This window comes from Onychostruthus taczanowskii, unplaced genomic scaffold (genome assembly GCF_017590055.1).
Source record: "Onychostruthus taczanowskii isolate IOZ18803 unplaced genomic scaffold, ASM1759005v1 scaffold42, whole genome shotgun sequence".
Taxonomy (NCBI): Eukaryota; Metazoa; Chordata; class Aves; order Passeriformes; family Passeridae; genus Onychostruthus; species Onychostruthus taczanowskii.
This window is the reverse complement of record NW_024501682.1, coordinates 1705311-1728307: the sequence shown is the minus strand read 5'-3', so window position 1 is coordinate 1728307 and position 22997 is coordinate 1705311. Positions and strand designations below refer to the sequence as shown.

General features: G+C 39.2%; 1 protein-coding gene across 1 annotated transcript in view; it reads right to left on the bottom strand.

Moving 5' to 3' along the window:
* Positions 1–240: 240 nt before the first annotated feature.
* BICRAL (BRD4 interacting chromatin remodeling complex associated protein like) overlaps positions 241–22997 on the bottom strand; it is a 99491-nt gene continuing 76734 nt past the window's right edge. The window contains exons 15-17 of the transcript XR_005953341.1: positions 21363–21487; positions 8763–8856; positions 241–269 (exon numbers count right to left, since the gene is read on the bottom strand). The gene's annotated coding sequence lies outside the window, so the exon portion shown is untranslated. The remainder of the gene's footprint in view (positions 270–8762; positions 8857–21362; positions 21488–22997) is intronic.

The window sequence follows — 22997 nt, the reverse complement described above, 5'->3', positions numbered from 1 at the left end:
AATTTATATTAAGACAGCACAAATAGATTAGGTATTAACTCTAAATGCACACAAATTGCATATAGTCCTGTTTTCAATCAGTCTTTTCAAACATGCAGACATTATTTTTTAATTATTACTAGTGACAAGTGCTCAGACTGCACCACAACAGCAAAACTTTTATTAAAGAGGGTGAGAGGAAAGGAGAAACTTACCATAAAGACAGGTTTTTCAGCAACACATATCTCAGTCACTCCCAAAACCTTCTCTGGCATGGATGGTGCTGACCTCTGTGAAAAGAAGGCAGGATTGGTCTGGGGAGGAGGTTAACAGGCCAGTTCCTACAATAAACAAACAAACTTTTTAATTGAGGATTTTAAACAGGGCAAGCCAAAATAAAAATCGACCAAAAACCCAATAACAATTTTTCCTCTATAGGAAAATGCATGGTGCAAAGGAAAAGTGTGTATTTCAATGTATTTTCTCACTTTCTTTCTCCACATGCCTCAGTCTGCCAATCTGAGTTTCTCCTCCTAAGAGTATCAGCGGCAGTGATTACCACAGCAGCAATTTGTTGATGGCTAAAGGGGAGGAAAGTCTGAAAGCAGAGAGGGTGATACATCCTCAATCTCCTGAGTTTATCAAGCCAACTTTAGAGAATTTTAGAACATAATATGAGCTCCAGAGTATTTAACAAGGACTTCTGTGTTTTCTTTGAGAATTTCACTTTTGCCGGGTTGGGTTTCAAAATGTTTCCATTTTAGCCTGAAAAGAGGGGAGGGTATAAACCAAGCCTGCAGTGCTCTGGCAACCTTGTGCAAGTCAGAAACATACGTCTGTGAATGATCTGACAGGGGCTGAAACCCCAGGCTTGTAAAACCAACCAACAGACTTCAGTGCTCTCAGTGGAGGCAGGATTGATCCGTGGCAATCCAGGATTATTAGGGCTGTATTTTTTTTTAAGCAGAACAGGGAATGTATTTCAGCTGGATTTTAACTCAAGAAAATTCTTCTGATTGTAATGGCATTACTACCTTTCTAGCTTCCCCCTTGCTCCCTCCCTGCTTAGTTCCCCTGCCAGCAGCTCCCCACCTTGTCCTCCAACACACAAAGCTGTTTCTCCATCTCAGCCTCAGTCACATAAATTGCTCTGAAAGGCAGAATCCCCAGGCTCTCACGAAGCTCCTGCTGAAATTAATGAGACTTGGCACCAGACCATCTTATAGAGAATTATTTGCAAGAGCAACACCTTACTATTGGAGACAACACAAAAATCACTTCTCTACTGACAGTTTTTGTCCTCAGTTCTAACTTTAACCCAAGTCAGGAATATTTTTTGCTTTATATCTGACTTGACAGTTACTAATACTACTGTGAGAACACAACACCTGACTTTATATGATTTAGAAAGAGAAGAGAGAGCAAAGATAATAGTTTCATTATAAGTTTTAAGTCTCTGCAAATCTCTCTACATCGAACCATTCCTGATCTCCCGAGAGGGACTCTCCAAACACTGAAGCCATGCCTATTTGGCAAGAACTACAGACAGGGATTTCTTTTTTAGTCTCCTTCGTCTCTACAGAGGGCAAAAATCTTGGACAGAAAACTTTGGCCCAGAAGCCTTTTTCTTTACTTGCAGCAGTTAGAGGCACAGTGATGGTTTTAATAGAGTTCTGTAATGACTCTATTGCTAGTTTTTATTACTATTTCTTGGAGCAATAAAGTGGCAGAGGCAAATGATATTGAATCACTAACTTGTCTGCAGTGAAGAAGAGAGCATAATTAGTCCATGAAGTCATTTTCATTCAAAGAGCAAATGCATTTCTATCTCCTGCAAAACACAGTAAAAACTCTCTCTCACCTGTGTTCACCTCCCCTAGCCAGCATAGAAGGTGAACTTATATTGCCCAAATACTTTAGGATTAACTTGAAATGTCCCCTTGACTTTTATTTTGTGATATTCCTGCAACTGTTTCTCAGAGTGCCTGTGACAGAGCCTAACAATGCTCCCTGGACCACCCTAGGACCTCATGCTCCCCAGGGAAGCTCCCGGCTTCTCCCACCTGGGCAAGTACAAGGCAGCTCCCTCCTGAATCACACCCAGAGGATAAATCGTGTCCCAGGTGGGATAAATTGCCTCCTCTCTCTCCTTGCCTTGCAAAGGGTTAAGGTTCCTGAGTTAGGTGCTTTGATTTGATGACAAAAGCAGGAGAGCATGTTCTGCCCAAGTAGTAGTTTTTCTAATGATGTGGACTTTGCAACATAAAGGGAATACTTTTTCACCACAAATCTTTATAAAGGTGCAGTCTGAGACTGAGAGATCCTCACAAGGGCTGCAGGGTAAAACTCAAGTTCCTCTGAAGGAAACTGATAGTTTTTACCAAATATTTCAATGGCGCTGGAATTTCTCTTACTTGTGCCCAAACAGCATGAGATCCCCCTATCTATTCAATGGAACATTTATTAACTTCACTTTTAGTGTATCTAAAATCACTATCTAAACCAATCACAGCTCAATACATGATTCTCATTAAACAAAACCAAATGAGTTTCCACTACAGTTCAGCTCTTTTTACAGCTGTAGCTGTGACATGGTTCTGTGTTATGCTGTTCTCTAGTAAGGCATGTCAAAAACACAAGCCAAAGAGGAAAATTGTTTCATTTCCAAAATAAATAAATGCCTTTGATCAGTACTAATACATGAAAGGCAGGTATTAAAAGTTAAGGGACATGTGGGAAATTGGTTCTTCACAAAGCTTCAATGAGCTTTCAAATTATCTCTCATACAGTGTGTACAAATATTCCTAACCAAACTTAACTGAAAAATGGATTCTCAATACATTTATTTACCTAATAGTTAACACAAGGATAACAACACACATGCAAATTTAAAATAAAAACATATGTGGGGATCTTTTGCCCCAAATAAGAATTTGAAACAGATGTGCTCTTTTAACTGTATTTCTTCACCCAATGCTTTTCTCCTCACTGTTTGTATCTTTAATGTATTTTTTTTTCAAAGGTACATAATAATTTATTCCCCCTTTTATCTGACAAGCATGGTTTTCAAATAACATATTCTATCTTTATTTCTTGCTGGCATAACTCATCCATATCAATTGGTGTTTTGCACAAAGGGAGCTGACTGCAGTTCAGCTGTAAGCTGGGATAGTATTTTCATTAGAACTGCATTTAAAAATCAACATAACAATGTTGTAGGATGAAAACATTATAATATTCAGCATTGTTTCCACAAGTTTTGTATTCTTAAATCTTCCATTAAGCTCATGTTTTTATTGGACACTTCCATTCCACTTCTATCTGCATGTTTTCAATCGCAGCGTGTAATGTTTAGAGGGATAAATTAGCTGCAGCAGTTTTCAGTCCCAGAACCAGAAAATATCGGAAAATATATCTGATGTCTCTTTTTCTCCTCAAAACTTTAATTGTAGCTTTTGCAGAAAAGCATTAAAAATTCAGTAAAGCAAAGTTCCCTGGAGCAGGGAAACACAAGAGTCAGCTCTCTACCCAGTGGACCAAATCTGAATGAGCTCTGCAAGACTCAGGTTTCAGGATATGCTCACCTACACTCAAAGTTAGGAAATGCTCCTAAGTTTCTGCTGGACCTAAATGGCAGGGTGTGGGTAGCCAGGGAATGGAGGGACTCTGTCTGAAGGAGGTCCAGGGCCGGTCTCCACAAGGTCCTGCTTACTCCAGCATCACTGCTGAGCACCTCAAAACTGAAGCTTATTGGTAGAGCACCACAACTGAACCAGCAATTAATATTCTGTGTAAATTTGCAATAAATTAATATAACCAAAATCCCTCATGTCAAGCTGGTTTACCCACGACAAACTTAACATTTAGGATAATCCTTATCTGTGCTTTTCCAGTGTTTTCCTTCAGTCTGTCCAGTGTACTTGTTACATGACAGGACCATCAACAGCATGGCTGCTGGCATCTTTCACCACTGGACCCTGCCCCATCCACCATGAGTCATCTAACCATGAGTGAAAAGAAAGTGTCTTCATGTGACACAGGGCTTCTTTTCTTCTCCTTTCTTTACCATCCTTACTTAAAATCTCAGATAACAGAACTGGGAGTCGACTTCTCAGTATTTTCAACAGTACTGGTAGCTTCAAAAGCCAACATCCAAAAGCATTTTACCACGTAGTACCAAAGACATCACCTTGGTAACATCTGAGCAAAGCAGACATTTTCAGCACCCAGAAAAAGTCAATGCTTCATATAATTGAGACTTTATAAGCTAAAATATTTTTTTAAATAATTCAATTCAGATTTCTCAAAAAAGGTGAAAGTTTCATCAAATAAGGTAAGATTCTTCAAGGGGGTTATCAAAAGACATATTTCTGGCCCAATTGCTCAAACCTCTGGCTTTGTCAGGTATCTGATTCAAAGCATGTGGCTATAAATACTTTATCTTTTTAATAATTAAGAATTAAAATATAAATGAAACAGGGTGCATTTTTTCCTTTTCATTACTCTGAAAAATGTTTGCAAGTGATGCTGTTTTTGTCCAAGCAAACACATTCTGCTTGATGCAGAAATGCACCTGACAAAATTTAAAGCTACCATTTAAAGTCCAGCAAAGTCAAAGTGACTAAAAAGGGGGTCTTATTTAACAGTGTCTTATAAAAATAGTTTTGTGAAAGTGGAAAGAAAAGACAGGTAAATTCAGTAACTGGGGAACTTATAAGGACAATGATTACCAAAGAGTAAATTAGGATATTTTGGGAGTTTTGGCATACTTGAATAGATGCAGTTACACAACAATCAGACAGAAGGGGAAAAAATTATTACCATCCTGCAGACCTGGCACATCTCACTGAAAGCTCACAAGAGAAAACCAAGCTGCAATGGCCCTACACTAATCAGAAAAAACTACAAAGACTGAGACAGGGAGATGGCACTACAAAAATCATAATCACACTCAGGAACCAGACTGAGTGAATTACATGTTGGCCTTTGAGAAGCAAATCAAAACAATCAGCAGAGAAATCCAAGCAGCATTTGGACATTGACCATTGGAAACTAAGAGCAGTGGCAAGTCTCCGAGATTTTTCCTTTTTTTTTAAAGTGAACTCAAGCAAAGTTAGTAAAACTTAGCAATTGTTAACATACATAACTACAGGTTTAATAATGTCCCATGAACTTTAAGAATTTCAAATTGATTGCTACAGAGCAGCTTATACATTTGTTTTGCAACACACCCATTTTCACACTCAAAGACATCAGAAAAGCAGATTAAAGTTTATTTTTCTTTTGATAAAGAAGTTAAGGAGATTTTGGCATCTTGCCATAAATTTGACCCCATCTCCCAAATTCCCCCCTGCCCAAATACTATAAATTAATCTTACATTGGTTAAGGGGAAAAAAACCTGAAAAACTTCCAACATTCAAGTCCTTTGGCTGAACCTCTCAGGGGCATATCCCATGGTGACAATCGTTAGTCTTGACTATCTCAGCTGGCCTCTTCCCCAAAACTATGCCTATAGCACAAATTTCCATTTTCTTCTCTTGGTCTAGATGTTACCATGATCCACAATTTCTTTTTCATGTCCTCCAGAAATACCTGCCATGACACTCTTCTTCTGGACTAGCTGCTGGTCTCACACAAGGACATTTGCAGAGTAACCTCACTCATCTGAAGTCAGTCCAGATTTCCACTATGAAGCCTAAGAGCAGAGTATGGGCCTACAAAGTTAGCCCCACAAATCAGCAGTTAAATCCAAAAATTATTCAAGGAGGGAAAAGTTTTAGTTGATTTTGACTGCAAGGCAGATTAGATGAAGGTTTTTATAACTTGTTTTCCTAGCAGTGAATATACAAAACAGTGAACAAATAATACAAGGGGACTCTCACCTTACAGACAGTTCAGTGAATGGTACACAGGTTTTCCTAGGCCACTTTTTATCATAATGCTAAGAACATTGATATCCCAATCTTCCTTCAGAAAATTTAACCACTCATTTTCTGATAGTGTTTCTGCAGTAGTTTTCTACAATGCTAAATCCCCAGCTTCTTCACTTAGATAAATGCCCAACTGAAATGATTTTTCAGAACTTTTCTTCCAAAAATGGAGGAAAGTTTCAGAGTTCTTAACAAGTCTGAATTTCATGAAACAGAAAGCTGGTTGTTACATCACTCTATGAAAAAATATTTATATTGGCTCTGGCTTTAAGGCTACATTTCTCAGTTCATAGAAGTGGCAGGAAACACACAGAATCTAATCAAGAGATAGTCCACAAGGCTTCTTAAACGAAATGTTAAATAAAGAGTTCTTATGAAAACAAAAAGATGCAGCTCAGGAAATGAGCTTGGTCATCTCACAACTCTGTTGTTCCACAGCCAAACATTGGCTGAACATTAGATTATCATTGTAAACAATACACGGGGAAAAACTCTAGCAGGATTTGCCCTAAAAGTAAGTCTGAAGAGCACCTAAGTGACTTATGAGGCTCAGCTTTATTTTTGAATCTGACTTAAGAGACTAATTCAGATCTTAATGAAAACAAGGGAAGGTAGGTTTTCAAGTAATGCACTTTTAAAGAATTTACTTAAAATGTAAAATACGGTTTTATGCATAAGCCAGAAAAACCAGCAAGAAAATATATTTACAAAATGTGAACCGAAGAAAAATCCTTTCACGTAGGAGAGTCCTTCAGTGCAGAAGGTCGGTGTTACTAGAATATAAATAACATGAAAGAGGCGGAAGAGGACAGGGGAAATTGCTCTGCAGAAGAAAAACAAAGAACAGCAGTCACAAACTTCCCATGAACTCCTGAACTACCAAGTTAACCAAGGTAATCTATCGCTCTCCTCCATGCTTCTAGTCCAGCCCTTCTTTCATCTCTTTGGCCTCGATGCCGTAACTTGTGTGCATGTGTAAGGGTGAGCTATGAATTAGCACAGTGAATGTGATCTCTGAGTTTCCAGTGGGGCTCTCAAACTGGTACACATCAGCCTCAGACAAAGCATTTTTTCCAGATTTCCAAGTGTGACAGCAGTGTCTAGTATTAATATTGTTGCCTCTGTTTTTATTTGACAGTATGAGCGCATTCAGATTTCAGGGAAAGCCCATACAAAGGGATGGCTTTGGAGCTTGGCTCCTGTATGCGCTCCTAGCTCATAACACAGTGAAATTAATAGCTATTTTTATTTCATCTGGCAGGGAGTTTTGCAGCCGATGTAGGATTGCATCTCCTGTGACCACAGGGTTTCTCAGATTTCCCAGCAATTTAATTGCTCTATGCTACGTGAGGTTGCATTTTCTGAGAGAGAAGGAGCTATCTCGTACAGCCAGGGCTCTGCAAAGCAGCCAGCATTCCTGAAACAGTCTTTGTTCAGTGACTACTAGGAAAAGAAAATTTGTAAAATTTCAGTGGACAAAGAACCACAATCAAACAAAGGACTTATGCTTAAAAATTACTATCAGATAAACTAATGAAGGGCAAGAAATTTAAAGCAAAAACTTGAGTATGGAATTATTTAAGTATCTTCATTTCTGATATTAAAATTCTATAACCCCTTTATTTCTAGAAGGGGAAAAGGGGAGAAGGGGCAAAAGAAAGTGACAACCAAGTGAGTTGGATATCTGGACAAACTATGAAACATGGACAATCAATGAAAATACATGTTTTTACTTTCCTCTCTTCCTGAAGGAATTAATGATACTCTTGAACTTTGGCCTCTTTTTTAGGCTCGAGCAGCAAAGACTGCCTGACAACCCACAGCAATGCTGATGGAAGATTTTAGTGTGAGAACACTGTGTGCTCACTTGGCATTGCATTCCCTAGAGGGAATATTGTAGACAGCATATAGATTAAATTTAGCTAGATTTGGACATTAAGACACATACTTGGTTCCTTGATAGAAAAGATCAAGAGAGGTCATTCTACATGTGGTTTTCTTTGTAGGTTTATAATGCTTTTGCCTTTCTCATTCCTTTTTATGGCATTATTGTTGCAGAGCAGACAACTATTCCATCTTTCCTAGTGATGCTGCTTAGACAATATAAGAAGTTTGTGTCAGGAAATAATCAGGATTCTCTGAAGAACTCGAAGTCCTTTCAGCATGTTTCATAATTGATTTCAAGTGTCTGATTAAAAGTCCCTGTGACACACCAAATTCCTGCCATAGGAAAACCAAAACTTCAAGTCTGAAATGAGAGTTTTCTGGGATTTTCTAGTTTTACTTGAAATGGCACTATTCAGTAGGAATCCTCAGCACTGCACCAGCTAATAACAACCAGCTAAAGTCGTCTGCAGCCATTGCCTTGCAGACAATAAAAAGAGTCACTTTTAAAGAATGGTGCAAAAACAGTTTCAGGTCATTTCCCCGCTGGCTTTTCCTGTCTGGAATGCTTTTCAGAGTTTTGGCTCTGTTGACACTGCAGGTTAAATGAAATAAAAAATCCAAACAGAAGCCACAAAACTCAGCAATTCAGTCTTTTTGATCTACCTAAGTGTTTTTATGCCTGCTCATCACCATGCGATCCAAGTGCTCCTTTTCACATTTCAGTGTTTCCAAAAGGATCAAGTCATGCTAAGACCATAATACTTGAGTGGCTGTTGCAAGGAAAGATTGCTTTAGAGAAGAAACAAGTCCTCTTCCCTAGAAACAACCCTGAACAAGACAAAATAGAGGTAGAATAGGAGGGAAAGTAACAGGGTAAAAATATTTCCTTGGCAAAAAGATTAGTAGAGTTGGCAACATATGGAAGCAGAGTTGTAAAGGGTTGGAAGAAAATGCTTTCCTCTAACCTTCAAGTGCAAAGAGGTCACAGTTCTTCCAAAGAGCTTCCCTTGGGATAATGTGAATATGGATCGTCCCATACTTCAGGGATTGAATAACCATCTGAAAGGAGAATAATTTGAGATAAACTGAGATTAGTTTCTTGCATCGACATCTGCTTGGAAAATCTAGTGCAAGGGTCATTTGGCTTGCTATGTTAATGATAATACTGCCAACAAGAAGTATCAAAACACTAAGAAATTCATAAAGATCTGGCACATTACATCCTGCTTAATAAATTCATAGATTTGAACATGACAGCATATTGTAATGTAGTAATATAATACAGTAAATGTGCAGAACCATGTTCAGCCCATAACGAGACCCAACACTGATTTCAATACACATGCTTACTGCAATCTGAATGATTTGAATACTTACTGCAATCTGAATGAATTATTTGAATACATACTTAGCTGAATAAGTACTAACAACACTACATATGAAATGAAGAAAAATTGTGCTCCTTTTTTCTCTGCATTATATACCATTGGAGGAAAGATGTCTTTTTTCATACATATTTGTATCAATACTTTTGCAATAAGAAAAGTATACATTTAAATTTAGGGCAAGATTAAGACCTGGCTGCCATGCTTTAGTTAGCATGAGTTAACAAAAGCACAGCCATTCCAAAAGAGGTACAGTAAGCTTTTTGATGAGGAGAAAGCAGTGAATCAAAGAGAAGATCTGCTTGAGTCACCCAACAAATTAAAAACAGTTGGGGACAATGAAGAAAGGGACGGGATAACCACCAAGCATCAGCTTGGGAGAGGCAAGTTACTATTGGTTTCTTGATCCCCCCTGGCCCCCCAGCTAATGGTGAGACTCATCAAACAATGGAGTGCCTGAAAAACATCTCCCTGGCTGCCTTACATTGTTACCTGGGGTGCCAAAATGAACATCCAGGATAAAAATCCTCATTCTGGAAGTTCCACTGGCAAAGTTTCATCATACATCTTCCCAGAAAGGAAGGAAAGTTTTCAATTATCAGAGATTAGTCATGGCATTTCCACTGGGAGGGCTAACCACCATGATCATCTTTTCACTCCTACAGAACACCTGATGACTGTGGACAGAGCAGGATTGCATCTGGAAGGGCCACAGGCTAGGCATAACATTTGACAATCCCTATGCTTCCACAAGACAGAAATAGAGACGCATAAAAGAAATGGATATAGACTAACAGATCCTCTTCTTGTTCCAAAAATGGAGCTGTGTGAAGAGTGAAAGTTTTCTCTAAGTTCCTCTGTCAGTAGCAAACGTGGGAGAAGTGACCCAATGCTATTTGGTCATTCAAGACACAAGCATACCTCTTTGGCCACATGGAGAGAGCTGGTGGAGGCAGAGGGGAAGCTGGGCAGTGTGGAGAGATGGCTTGCTAATCCTGTCAGGAGAAAAAGTGTTTCGTGTCACTCAACAGCATCTCTGCAGGGCAGTTACGGGAGGAGCACTGACAGCCCCTGAAAGGAATCGCCTCAGTCGTCCTCCAGCAGGAAGAGGTCGGCTTTGACACGAAGCTTATAGGGTGGGGGAGATGAAAGTATGGGGGAGGGACATGGGGGCTCCACATAGGATTTCACCTTCCTCTGCCCCACGAGCAGTCCTGCCTGCTTCCAGCTAGCCTGTCCTTTCTGACCCCTTCACGAATCAGTTCCGTCACTCTCTCATTCCCCGACCCTCAAAATTTAAACTTGCCAACCCTGCTGCCAAAAGTAAAGACAGAAATAACATTGGATTTGAAAGCAATTTCAACATAAGGAAGAGCTGCAGGGACAGAGGAGGGATTCTTGCCACATGTGACACAGAGTACCTACCATACCACCACAAGTGCTGATAAGGACATTTTGCAACCGATGTTATAGACTTATCCTGCTTTTCTTTAGAAAATGCTTAGTCAGGCTTTCAGTCAGTAGTGCACTTGAATGGTTCTCAGCAGGAGAAACAGTAACTAAGTGTAGACAAAGAGGTGAAACATCTACGGAAGGGATGAAGTCACCCAAGACATCAACAGGGTTAAATAGGGTTAAATAAGACAGCACCTCAATCACATCATAAATGTCTATATTGGCACAGAGTTACCACCTCCAATGTGCAAATCAGAAATCATACAAAATAAATGTAATCTACATTCTACCTGAGGGCCACAAATCATCCCTGAGTTCATGGGATTCATCATCCCCACACCATGACAGAGCACTCCAAGGGACAGGCTGTTCAGCTGTGGCCAAAGACCTAAATCTTCCTCCCAGAAAACACTTAATGTTTTAGAAACACAAAGGTATCTGGGTTATAGTTGGGCATTTGGGTTTTGATGCAAGATATTCCTTACTGTGTAGGAGGTATATAGAATTTTTACTGCAGCACACTGCCTACTACTGCCACTGTCTCAATGGCAGCAGCCACACTTCCCTCTCAGGGACCCTTGTCCTTCTCTCCTAGGCCCTCAGAACCCCTTGAAAGAGACAATAATTCTTTCCTCAAAAAGTAAGTGAAAACTGCTTTTTCTAATAGATGACATCATATAGGGCAGCCTCTTATCCATCAATGGGAAATAAAATTCAGAGGTCTGGCTTCTCCTTTGCCTCAGTTGCACTTCAACATCACATTTTCCCTGCTTTGGTGGATTAAAGCTGGAAGGCTTTACAGGAGATATGTCTGTTACAGGGATGTAAACAATAAATAATTATAGGAAAGGGAAAGAAAGACTGATTTATTGAAGACTATTCACTTCTAGAAAGTCAATAACTGAACTTTCAAAATAAATGGACATTTTTACTGCCAATAAATCTTCTTCCACAGATATGAGAAGAGACTTCATGTAGTACACAGAAAAGGAAAAGTTAGAGAAATTCAGAGAGTGCTAGTGAGCAGACAGGGCCAGACTCTTGGTAGATGCTGTTGGTTTAGACCAACCTAGGATTGTTTATATACTCATCTGCCATTGAATGAGTAGAGTGAGATATAGCAGATGTAAACAAATTGCTGTTGAGTAAGGGAAAAGGAGCCACATGCCTATCCAGCAACCTTCACATCACCAAAACTCCAAAGACCTTGATACTTGCTTTGCCCAAATATGGACTACCAGGACTTTTGAGATAAGCTCCTGAAGTTAGGTACTGCATCTATTTTTATGTTTTTAAATATTTTTCTTTGAAAAAACATTTGAGTACCCAGCAGTCCTCCTGGACCACAAAGAGAAGTGGCAACTTTTAGCACTACATCTCTGATGTACCTTTGTGGATTCTGATGAAGATGGGTCTGTGGACTGATATGCATATCCAGAACCAGACTTCAGGAATGTTCAGTATTGGCCACTGCCTGCCTTGTTGTGAAAGTTCTCCCAAAGCACCAGAGTTCAAATTATGGTTACTAGACAGAGAACCCCACTGTAAATGAGAATGGACTGATAGATCTGATGGGCCACCACAAGAACAGTAATTGCATCTGGCTTATTACCCGAATCAAGTGCTACCTCTGACACATCAGGAGTAACATTTGGACACATCCTGTTTCTCATGAAGATGAATGTGACCTGAGTGTCTTATCACTTCTTATAAATATTCAGGCCAATACCTGAGGTACTTTAATATTTAATATCCTTTGCCAATTTCTGCTCTGCAGTTTCTATACACTGCGATGCTAGAAATAACACAATTTTCTTGGTGTACATGGATTATTTCAACAGTCTAGAGAATTTAAAACCTACCCCCTTAATTTTCACCAGCTACTCCCTCTAATTTCCCACAAAATCAAAGTACAGTAGACACTCCCCAAAGTAACCTAACAGATATGGATATATCTCAAAACATGTGAACTCAGGAGAGATTTGGAAAGTTTTATGTATGTGAAATAATTGAATTCACACACCACTGACTTTTATATCAAAGGATGGCCACACAAAATGCTGAATGTGATTCCTAAGTGGTGAGATCTCAGATTTCCCTCTGATCTGATGGACAGTCTTTACAATTTCATGGAATGTGATCTATCCCTCAGGCTTAAAGTGAACTCTAACAGGTCATCATTTTAAAACTCCAAAACATGTATTTGTGGGCAAGACTTGCAAATCTAAAAAGTTTTTGTATTAATAAAACAATAGAATAAGACAAATATGGCAGAAAGGCAGGGAGAACAAAGAAATACATCCTGCATGCTTTTTTTATATTTGTTTTACTGTTATACTTCATGTTATTTTCAGTTAGTCTACCTCTGAGGCTTCCTCTATTTGTTTCCTTAAAAATTAGTAATCCTCACTTCAACAGTAATTTGGGTAAGATTATTCTTCATCCAGGTGCAAATACAATGGTTCTTCCCAAACACATAGAATATTTTTAGTCACGGCTGGTGAATTTCAAGAGCTCCCCCTGTTTTGTAACCACATACAAGAAATCCACATTTCTATGGCCAAATCAAGCAGATTGCAAACTTTTCTCTAGACTTGGAGCAGGCTTTGAAGTCAGAGACTCAGAGTGATGAAATTAAAATGCAATAGGACATTAGTTCACTGAGTTCATGTACCAGCAAAAATCTGTTTTAAGATTTGAAACTGAAGTTAAAAGCACAATAAAGATACAAATTCCTGCTAATCTGAAACTTTCTCTTTCTCACCTTGTCATAAAAGCCCTTTGTGCCTGTAGCCACAATCCCTTATCTATCCTGCAGACTCTGCCAAAAGGAAGCTGACACCTCATCAGAAGATATCTGGGGAGAATGGTACTGCTTGAATCCTGCCTCTATCTTCAGAATGATATTTTAGTCTATAAGGCATGGCAAAGGATTTCCACAGGAGATGAATCATCAGAAAATGTAAGCGAACAGCTCATAAAGAGCATGTCCTCCTCATAACCAGACTGTTGGTTTTCAGTTTCATGTTCTAACTTTTAAAAATGAAAAAATCAACTGAGACTGCATCTTTGCCTAATGTCTCTGAATTCCATTTCCCTAACTGCTACCCTGGAATTAGAACCAATTTCATAATCATTACAAATGGAAATAGGTTTTTTTGTTCACTGCAATACTACTCTGGTAGTTGCATAACTTTATAGTATTAAATGTGAGCTATCCCCCTTAGCAGAAGCTGAGGACCATAGTTTTTCTAAGAGATCAGGGTGGGCAAAGGCAGCCAGGGCTGTGTGTGAGACAGTTGAGCCTGCTCAGCTACCATGTGGTGTCTGCAGTGCCTGCAGGACCTTGCAGGACAAGACTCAGCAGGCACCAGTTAAGCTGCAGTAAAAAGATACCCTTTAGCAGTAGAAATAGACACAGAGCCACTTCATTCCTCCTTTCTTATTCATTAGCAATATTTCCTTCTTTCTTTTCCCCATGTATTTACATAGCATTTCTGCAAAAGAAATCTTGGACACCTCAGATTTTTCATTCAGCCATTGTTTCTGACCAGTTGTGTATCAAAGTGCAACTTTTTACAGATGCCCCTTTACTGCAATATTTTATTCCAGATAAACAATTCAGCAGAAACACAGATAATGATGACTATACAATAACAGAAATGAATGACAGGTAATACGATCTTTTTTCAGGAGCATCTTTCATTGTGCGTGGCACATTAAAAATATTGTTCTCCTAAATACTCAGGAAAAACAAAACTTGCAGTTAGCAAACCCTTTAAGTGTGTGCTTATCTTTAAGTCTTTCTTCTTAAGAAAGTCTTCCAAATGTTTGCTGGAATAGTCATGTGCCTGGAGTTAAGCATGCTTAGAAATACTTCACTGGACTCAGAGGCAAAATCTGTTTGCATTATGGTTCAGGAATAGCAATGGACAGAGAACAAAAGGAACAGTTATTCAGAATTTGGACAAATAGCTGTAAATACATTTTTTTGTGTTATTAAGTCAATATTGGCTCTGCTCAGCATGCACTGACTGAACACACAATCCTAACAATCAGAGCTGAAAAACACAGACCATGGACATTTATTGATTTAGACAAGATCACTCCTCGCAGGAGAGTGAGCCTCTAGTTTTACAGACCTTTTAATTCCCTGTACACCATTCCTTTCCCTTTTACAAATCTCCTGCTGTGAAACTCTAAAGCACTCTTGAGACACTAGAAATCATGGAACTAGCTCTGCAAATTGTCCATCAGCCAAAAGAGGAAGCAACTCCCAAGACCAAGGAGTTCAGCTGTTGCTATCCACTCTGGTTTTGGCCAAAAATAAAGCAACAGCCACCACATACCAAAAACAGAAATGTTGTTGCAAAAGATATAATATTTGCACATAATTGGGTTTTTTTAGTGTTACCCTCTAACCACCTCCCAACACTCCAAAAAAGGTACCAAATATCTGGGCTATGTACTGGCAAAAACTATAATTTCTTACTTTAGGCAAATCCAACATTCCATGCAAATGGAAGTAATTTCTGCAATACAAAAAGTCCTTTCAGAAAATGCTGAACTGATTAGTATTATGGAAAAGTGGAACTAATTACTCTAGTGATATAACAAAAAAAAAAAAAAAAAAAAAAAAAAAAAAAAGAAATTAAAAATTAAAACCATTCAATTCTTGCAAAAAATAATGGCGTATTTCCCACATATGCAGCCTCTGGAACTCAGTTAAAGGTATGAACAAGATAACCATGCATCTCCCTAAGCCATAAATGCAGGTCTCTTTGTAAATCCTTAAGGACCAGGAGTGTAGCAAAAGCCCACACAAAATGTTCATGCCCAGGCTCAGTTACTCTTCAGGAACTTCCCAAAAGGGTCAGTTTGCTCCCTAAAAAATGAGGTTCACCAGCACAAGCCTTATCTGTTCTTCCAATCCCATGTGAGCTCAAGGCAGAGACCTTTCGCTGGCCCTTCACTCCATGGTAAATTTCACTTTTGGAAAACAGAGGCCATGGGCTTGTCTGAACAGCACGTGCCCCTTTTTTTTCGAAAGAAGACTGTCAAGGCTACAGAGCCAACTCATTAACCTATCCCCCAGCAGTTCCATCTGGATGGTCTTATCTGTAGGCATCTGGCCTTTCATTTATTTTTTCAACCACCATTTGTGACAGAGTTTCTTAAAAAGCAGACTCATGACTTATTATTAGCACATGGGCAGGTCAGCACACAGGTTTATTTGCTGTTAACCAACATCCTAACATGCTGTGTTTAAAATTTCCAAAGGGACTATGAATAGGCTGTAAAAGTAGGAGGTTGAATTCCTGAAGATAAGAGCTTGTGATGGGACCACTGTCAAAGCAACTCATATTTTCCTCTGATAACCCTTGAAAATCACTATGCAAAGACATATAGTTCAAACGTATGTGAGTCCCTGACAATTCCCTTTTTAAAGGCACTTTGATGACTGGCCTGTAACACTTCAGCCATGTCACTTAGGGAATAACAGGGAAAAAATAAATCCTTATACATTGAAAATGTACAGCCCATCCAGAAAAGGCAAAAGAAGAGGAGAAGCCAGGAACAAGAGAGAAAGGAAGTGAAAGATGTAAGAGAAAAAGAAAATATTCCCACTAAAACATACGCAGCACAATGCCTGCAGGCTGTTACAGAGGATAAATACTCTCATTTCACTTGTCAGGGACAAACCCTAAGAACAGGGGTGTGACCAGAAGGACACTGGGGACAATGCCTGGAAGGCAAGATCCCATTTTCTACCTGGGATGTCTATCAGATCTCAGGCCATTCAGAGCTTCACCACTGGAAACACTCTCCAAAGTAGCCATGTCCCTTATTTTTGGTGTATCACGCATACACACAGCTGGATACCACATCCCAGGAAATTATTCCTAGTGGAAGAAAAAAATACAGCATCACCTCCAGAAAAAATTATCCACTCCCTGGCTTTCATCTTGTGCAGAGCACTGAAAAGTCTGGAGAGAGATAAATGTCTGTTATACAGGGATTTACACATTTCATCCAGACAATTGACTTAAATTTCAAGCGTGAGGCCAGAATTGATCATTTATCAAGTTAATCTTTGTGATATATTTAGTGTCTAACCATAATACCTTCAATTGCTTTCACAGTCAGCAGAGACTGGGCAGGAGGATAGCACCTGTTAAGAATCAAGACATGAAAAAAGAGCTATGCAATAGATTGGAGTTATAAATACTGGCCTCTATCCTGCAAACTCCTGGCATCCATGGAGAACCAGTCTGAATGAAGCTACAACTGGCTGCCTTAGTGGTCTGACTATTGTCTATCTATTTTAAGCAGGGACCAGCTTCCTAATTCATTGTGGGACAAGCAAAAGGATTTAAATGTTCAGCTGTGCTCCACTGTTCCTAGCCCCATGAAATGAAGCAGCAAAAGAAAGTAACTCGATTGCAGCAGTGACTTAAATCATTAGGATATCCAGTAGCTTCCTTTCACCACTAGTGTCTCGATGCTTAATCATCACTTAGAAACTTTGGGTTTGATTCTCACTTAATGTATTGCTCCTGCCAAAAGCAAGTATTAAAATATATTCATATAACCGTTGATTATCCATTAATCATTGATTAATCCCTCCACTCTCATTTACAAGGTAGTTTCTAAACATGAGCTCTTTCAGCCTATTAAGGGTCAGGAACTTATGTTCTTTCTTGAAGGAACGAAAGCATAGTTTTGCAAGTAACGTCTGAAGACCACCAGCTAAAACTGTGAAACCTCTGATCAAAACTGAAGATTTAGTAAGTAAACATATTTAAAACTAAATCAGTCATTTCCTAAAGTTCTGCATCTTAAAATTCAAAATTAAACATATTAAATTATTTTTATCTTTGCTAAACTGAAGTATAAACACCAGAGAAAATACTGCTAACTCTATATGGGGCTTAGAATTTAAATCCTGCTGACTTTTGATAAAATCTATGCTTCTGAATCTCTTGGATATATTTTCAACAAAGCTTTACCTTCTTTTGTAAATGACCACTGCCAATTTTTAACATTTGCTTTGTTTTTCAGGCTATCCTTCCTGTATGTGTCACCTAATTTTATTTTCATTGAATTTTTCCTCTAGATCAGTTTAACTGTAAAAAAAGAGGGTAAACTCTTTTTCATTCTTGAAATCAAAGGGTCCTGTGTCTGCTATCATAAGTCTAGGAGAGTACAGGCCAATTTCTTGGCTGTCTGTAATCATCACACATCAATAAGTGCTGAGTTACAACAATACTACATGCTGGGGGGAAAAAAATGACCCCTTAGATCTCTAATTAAATCACCCTCTTCCCTCCCTCTAGCTCTACCCTTTCATTTGATGACCACTTCCAGAACCAGTGGGAGGGGGAAAGCAGCTACTGGGCATTGAGCAGAAGAATGGAGGAGGCTTTGTGGGTTGTTTTCCAACCCACACATCATAAAAGGTGGTTTTTCATTCTGATTTTATACAACACCTCAACACCACAGAACCCCAGATAAAAACAGGGTTTTCAGCACTCCTGTAATTCAATTAATGGACTTGGAGGCTACTGAAGTTATTCTTTGGCTTCACCAAGTGAAGAGTTGGGGGGCTGTAGCTCTACAGTCAGGATGCAGACTAATATAATTACTTCCAGTTCAGACTTAAATATTGGCATTCATATCGTGACCAATTGTAAGGGAATGTTTTAACTATTCAGATGAATGAGAAGATCACATTAAAAATCATTGTTGCATGGATTGTCTAAACTGTACTTTTATATTACATTTGGCCTTCAGTTGAATAAGCCCAAGCACAGATCACTAACATGTGAAAGTCAGACACTGCAGAGAGACTAAACCTGTGAATTTGCATTTGCACATTTTTTAACTCTCTGGGGTTAGTTCCGGATTACCTCTGATATGCAAAAAAAAAATTTAAAAATAATAATGATGTCAGGATGAAAATTCACACATGTGGATAGCAGTGAAACAATGCTGTTTTGTCCATTTATACTCAAGAATGGATTTCATTTCAAGATGGGGGGAAATATACACAATCTGCATTAATTACGAGCAGTATTTGAAAACCAGCAAGAAGTACAAGCGAGGCTATCCAAGGTAGGTGAAAGCTACTTTGGTCTGACTTTTGCTTTCCTTTCTGAACTGCTGCTTCCCTAAGTGGCAAGCAGTGGAGGTCAGAGGCCAAACGAAAAGGATAAGCGTCAACGGGAGGCCCTGTGGTGTGACACAAGTGCATAGTGGTATATTGTCCACAGCCCATGAAGAACTTGTCAACAGCTCAGTGAGAATCCCTCAAAGGAGCGTCTACAGTTTCATTGCATCCTGCTCCCTGGAGGCAGTGGCAGATACCCAGGGAAGCAGCAGCTATATAAGCAAGATGGCTCTCTAGGAGCTCTGCTGTCTTCCAGTACTTGTTTTTCTATATTGGCAGAAAAGATTATCAGTAGAAAAGGCTTCCAAATAACTGGGAAGTTCTACGCAAGCAAGAGCAGCTAGATTAAAAATTAATTATGCCTTAGAAAGCTAGGTGTCAAAAATACAAATAATATTTACTAAATTGGATCGTGTTTAAGCTCCTTCAAAATCTTCTTGTGACATCCCAATGCCCAGACTTTCAGTCTCCTGTGAATCATGAACTTACCTAAGCAGGACATCAAGCTTCTTGATGACTCCAGATTTGCTACAAGTAATAACTAAGACATAAAAAGCGTCTTTTTCATGAAAAATTGAATGTCAAGTTATCCTCTGAAATGCAACCTCTTATAACAGGCAAGCTCTAATTCCTTCTCCCTGTTGCAGTTATCAAGGACAGCATGAAGAGCATCTATGATTAAATTATAATGGTCAGATTTTTCAATCCTGGTATACAGCTAATGGAGTTGAGCAGAAGAGAATTTGTCTAATAGTTAAGGAGAAATTCTGCCTTTCTAGAAGAATCAGTTTAAAAGTATACAATAGCACACACATTGCCTTTGCTCTGGTTTTATACACTTGTGGAACAACTGAGTAAGAGCCCAGGAAAGGGCTTTTAGGCCTGACTTCATACAAGTAATAAATCATGATCCTGATTCTATTTTGAAAAGAAACCAGGAAATAAGCTTGAATTTGATTCTGTCTGTAACAATACAGACAATAAAGAAGTTCACCAGGAAAAGAAATCAGAAGAAATTAAACAGCATCTGTAAAGTGTTGAGGATGGATATTTAGTCAGGTTTGTTCATAAAGAAACAACAGCACTAATCATAAAGTGAGAATATTGGGGGGGGGGGGGGGGGGGGGAAAGTGGGGGGGGGGGGGAATGTAAAAATTGAAAGAATACAACATTTTGTCCTCTTGGCAGTGAATTTTAAAGAAACTGCAGCTTGTGTTTCTGTAGAATGAGTAAGAAATGGGTTTGGGGATGCAAAGAATTTTTGCATATCTCTTCTGTCTCTTAATGATTCAAGCATTCTGTATTTTCTACCTTACTCTCCAACTCTCCCTTAATCATCATTTTAAACACAATAAAATATACAAGAAATGAAGATGGATCCCAGTGTCCCAGTCATGTAACTTTAAGGCAGCAAATGAGTTTTTGCCATCTGAGAGGCTGAGTCAGATTTCTGTATTACTTTTAACCATTTGTAGCAGCCTACAGGCATCTTGGCCAACTTCTTTGACTTTCAGCTGCATTACTGCAGACCAGCTGTGTTGAAATAAATGGGGTTATGGCAGCATAACCCAAAACACAGAGATGAACCAGACCTTGGCACTGCAAAAATGATGCCATTTGTGAGATGAAATGTCACATGTTTACATCCACTGCTTCCAAAGCCAGAAGAGCTCAGACTGTCTCACTGAGCAAAGTAAGATTGAGAGCAACGAGTTTTTGGAAAATTGACTGGCAAGGAACCAAACCATAACTCATAAATATTAGAAGATGAGTTGAGCTTCTCTGAATGAAATACTGCCCAAGTCATTATAAAATAAATACCTTATGATTGTTAATAACAACAGTAATGTACAGTTGTTTAAACTTCTGAGGGGTCTTGAAAACGCTGGCAAATATCAACCAGCCAAGGCTGACAGCACCCCACACTGTCAAGAGACACTGAGACAGCAGAAGCAGCATTTTCAACTGGGAGTTGAAACCAAGAGTGTCTAACTTGGATTAGGTCTTGCTATTCACACCACTTGTGCCTGCATCTCCTGTTGATACTAGCAGGAACTGTGGCTGCTTCAAATTTATGAAAATTTGGGTTTCAGACCCAGGCCAAAAGCTGCCATTGGAGCACGGCCCCTCTTGCTCCAAGCAAGATATTTGCATGCTTATGTCAGAGCTCAGTAGACCATGTCCAACAGAAACCTTGGCCCTTCATTCCACATAGCTATAATGCAGTCCCACTCTTAACACTAAGCAGAGAGCACCTGAGAGCTGCTTGTTCAGGGAAGAGGAGCACCGTGGTGATGGAGCTCACTGGGAAGCACCGGCCTGGACTCTGCCATGCTGCTGCTGCTGCCACAGGGGAACAACTGTGCTTGGGCACAAGTGAAGTATATTGTGCTCTCTGCACAAAGCCACGCTTTGATCAGCTGCCTTTAGGAACCTGGAGGGAGCCCCTTTTAAACACAGTTTTTAAACCTTTGGCAATAGGAAGCTTCTTCAGTTTTTTGTCTGAGAGTTTCCCAGTAGGATATAAATGCTTAAGAAATCACAGCTATACTCACCCTCAGAGGCCACATTTACTAGTTTTGTCTCATGAGCTCATTCCCCAATTATATCAACAGGACATGGATGTGGAAGCTGAAGACCTTAAGGAATCATTCTACTTCTCATCTCTTAAGGCTGAAAACTGTAAAACAGAAAGGCATCCAAATTATCTAGACACAGCTTTCAAATCCACTTTCAAAACTGGCTGGTCCTGTTCCCTCCACTCCCTTTGAAGTCAAAAATGGCTTCAGCTTGTGCAAGGAGAATCAGGCTCTTTGTCCATCCCCACAAGGATAGGATCAGCCCTAAATAGGAGTAGTCTCCCCTGGCTGCCACAACACACCAGCACATGATCGTTTCTTACAGGTTGTGGCTCTGAACAGAGCTGTACTCATTCCCTGGGATATTCAGTGTTAATAGAAGGAAGAAGAAGGAAATCGGAAACTTGCCTATGCAAATCCCACAAAGTATTCCATAGGAATATTCAGAAATTATAGAAAAAGTCACTCACAAACCTCATCAACTGTTAAGGGATCACAACACAAAAACAAATTCTTCAGAGTTCTTTGTGGAACATGGATGAGAATAGTCTTTTGAACAAAAGCATAATAATTTGGCCTCTGAACATGGGAGGCTGGCTGACTTGAGAGAAAAACCAGGCAGCTTAAAGAGGCTGCTAAACTTCTGCTCCTCTCTCCAACCAAGACTATCCTGCATAAACCCAAGTCAAGTTGCCTGTGTTACAACAGGCAACTTGACTTCACTGGATGAAGGGCACTGTAAGGAGATACAGAACAGAGAGATAATAAGCAGAAAGAAAACAAAATTTACATGAGTTCTATTCACAAACCCACCAATCCCTGGAAAATCATAGTGTAGAATATGCCCTGACCTCTAAGAATGAAAACTATGTTGAAAGGACTAAATGTCACTGTGGAGTTAAAAGACAAACAGAATCCTTCCCTTCAACGGTACCAGTACTATGTGACTTTAAATAAATTATGTGAAAACAGATTTACAGGCTCATGCCCTAAACTTATGCCTCCTTTGATAAGAAAACATGCAAACATAATGATCTAGAGAAGCCAATTAAATTCCCAGGACTGGATCATATTCAGAATAAAAACAAAGAGGTTCTTCAAAGGCTAATCTCTCAAAAGTCTCAGCACAACATGATACTCTCTCAAGGTGCACGTTTCTCTACCTTGCTGCTTAAGTATGCTTTACTATGCAGAGCATAACAATAAGGAGCTTTTTTTAAAAAAATCCGTTAAAAGGTACCAAATTATCTTAAATGACAAAAGAAGATAAACAAGACCCTAAACCCTGAAATTAGAAGTTGTAGGAATCAGCTTCTCACACAGAGATGTCACTTTGCCTGTTGGCTATTAGACTCATTTATTTTACTAAAATCTATCATAGTGTTTTCTTTATCAGCTCTTTATCAGGCATTTCTGAATAAATATATTCAGATATCCAAAGCAACACCTGCAATGAAAGGAAGTGAACTTTCTCATTACAGTGACCTGTAAACAAAGTCAAATGCCAAGGATGTTCCAGGGAGCATCACCCTAATGAAACTGGAGCTGGCAGTTTCCTTCCTACTAATTTCTCAAAATCTAAAATCAAAACCTACAGGATTTACAACAAAG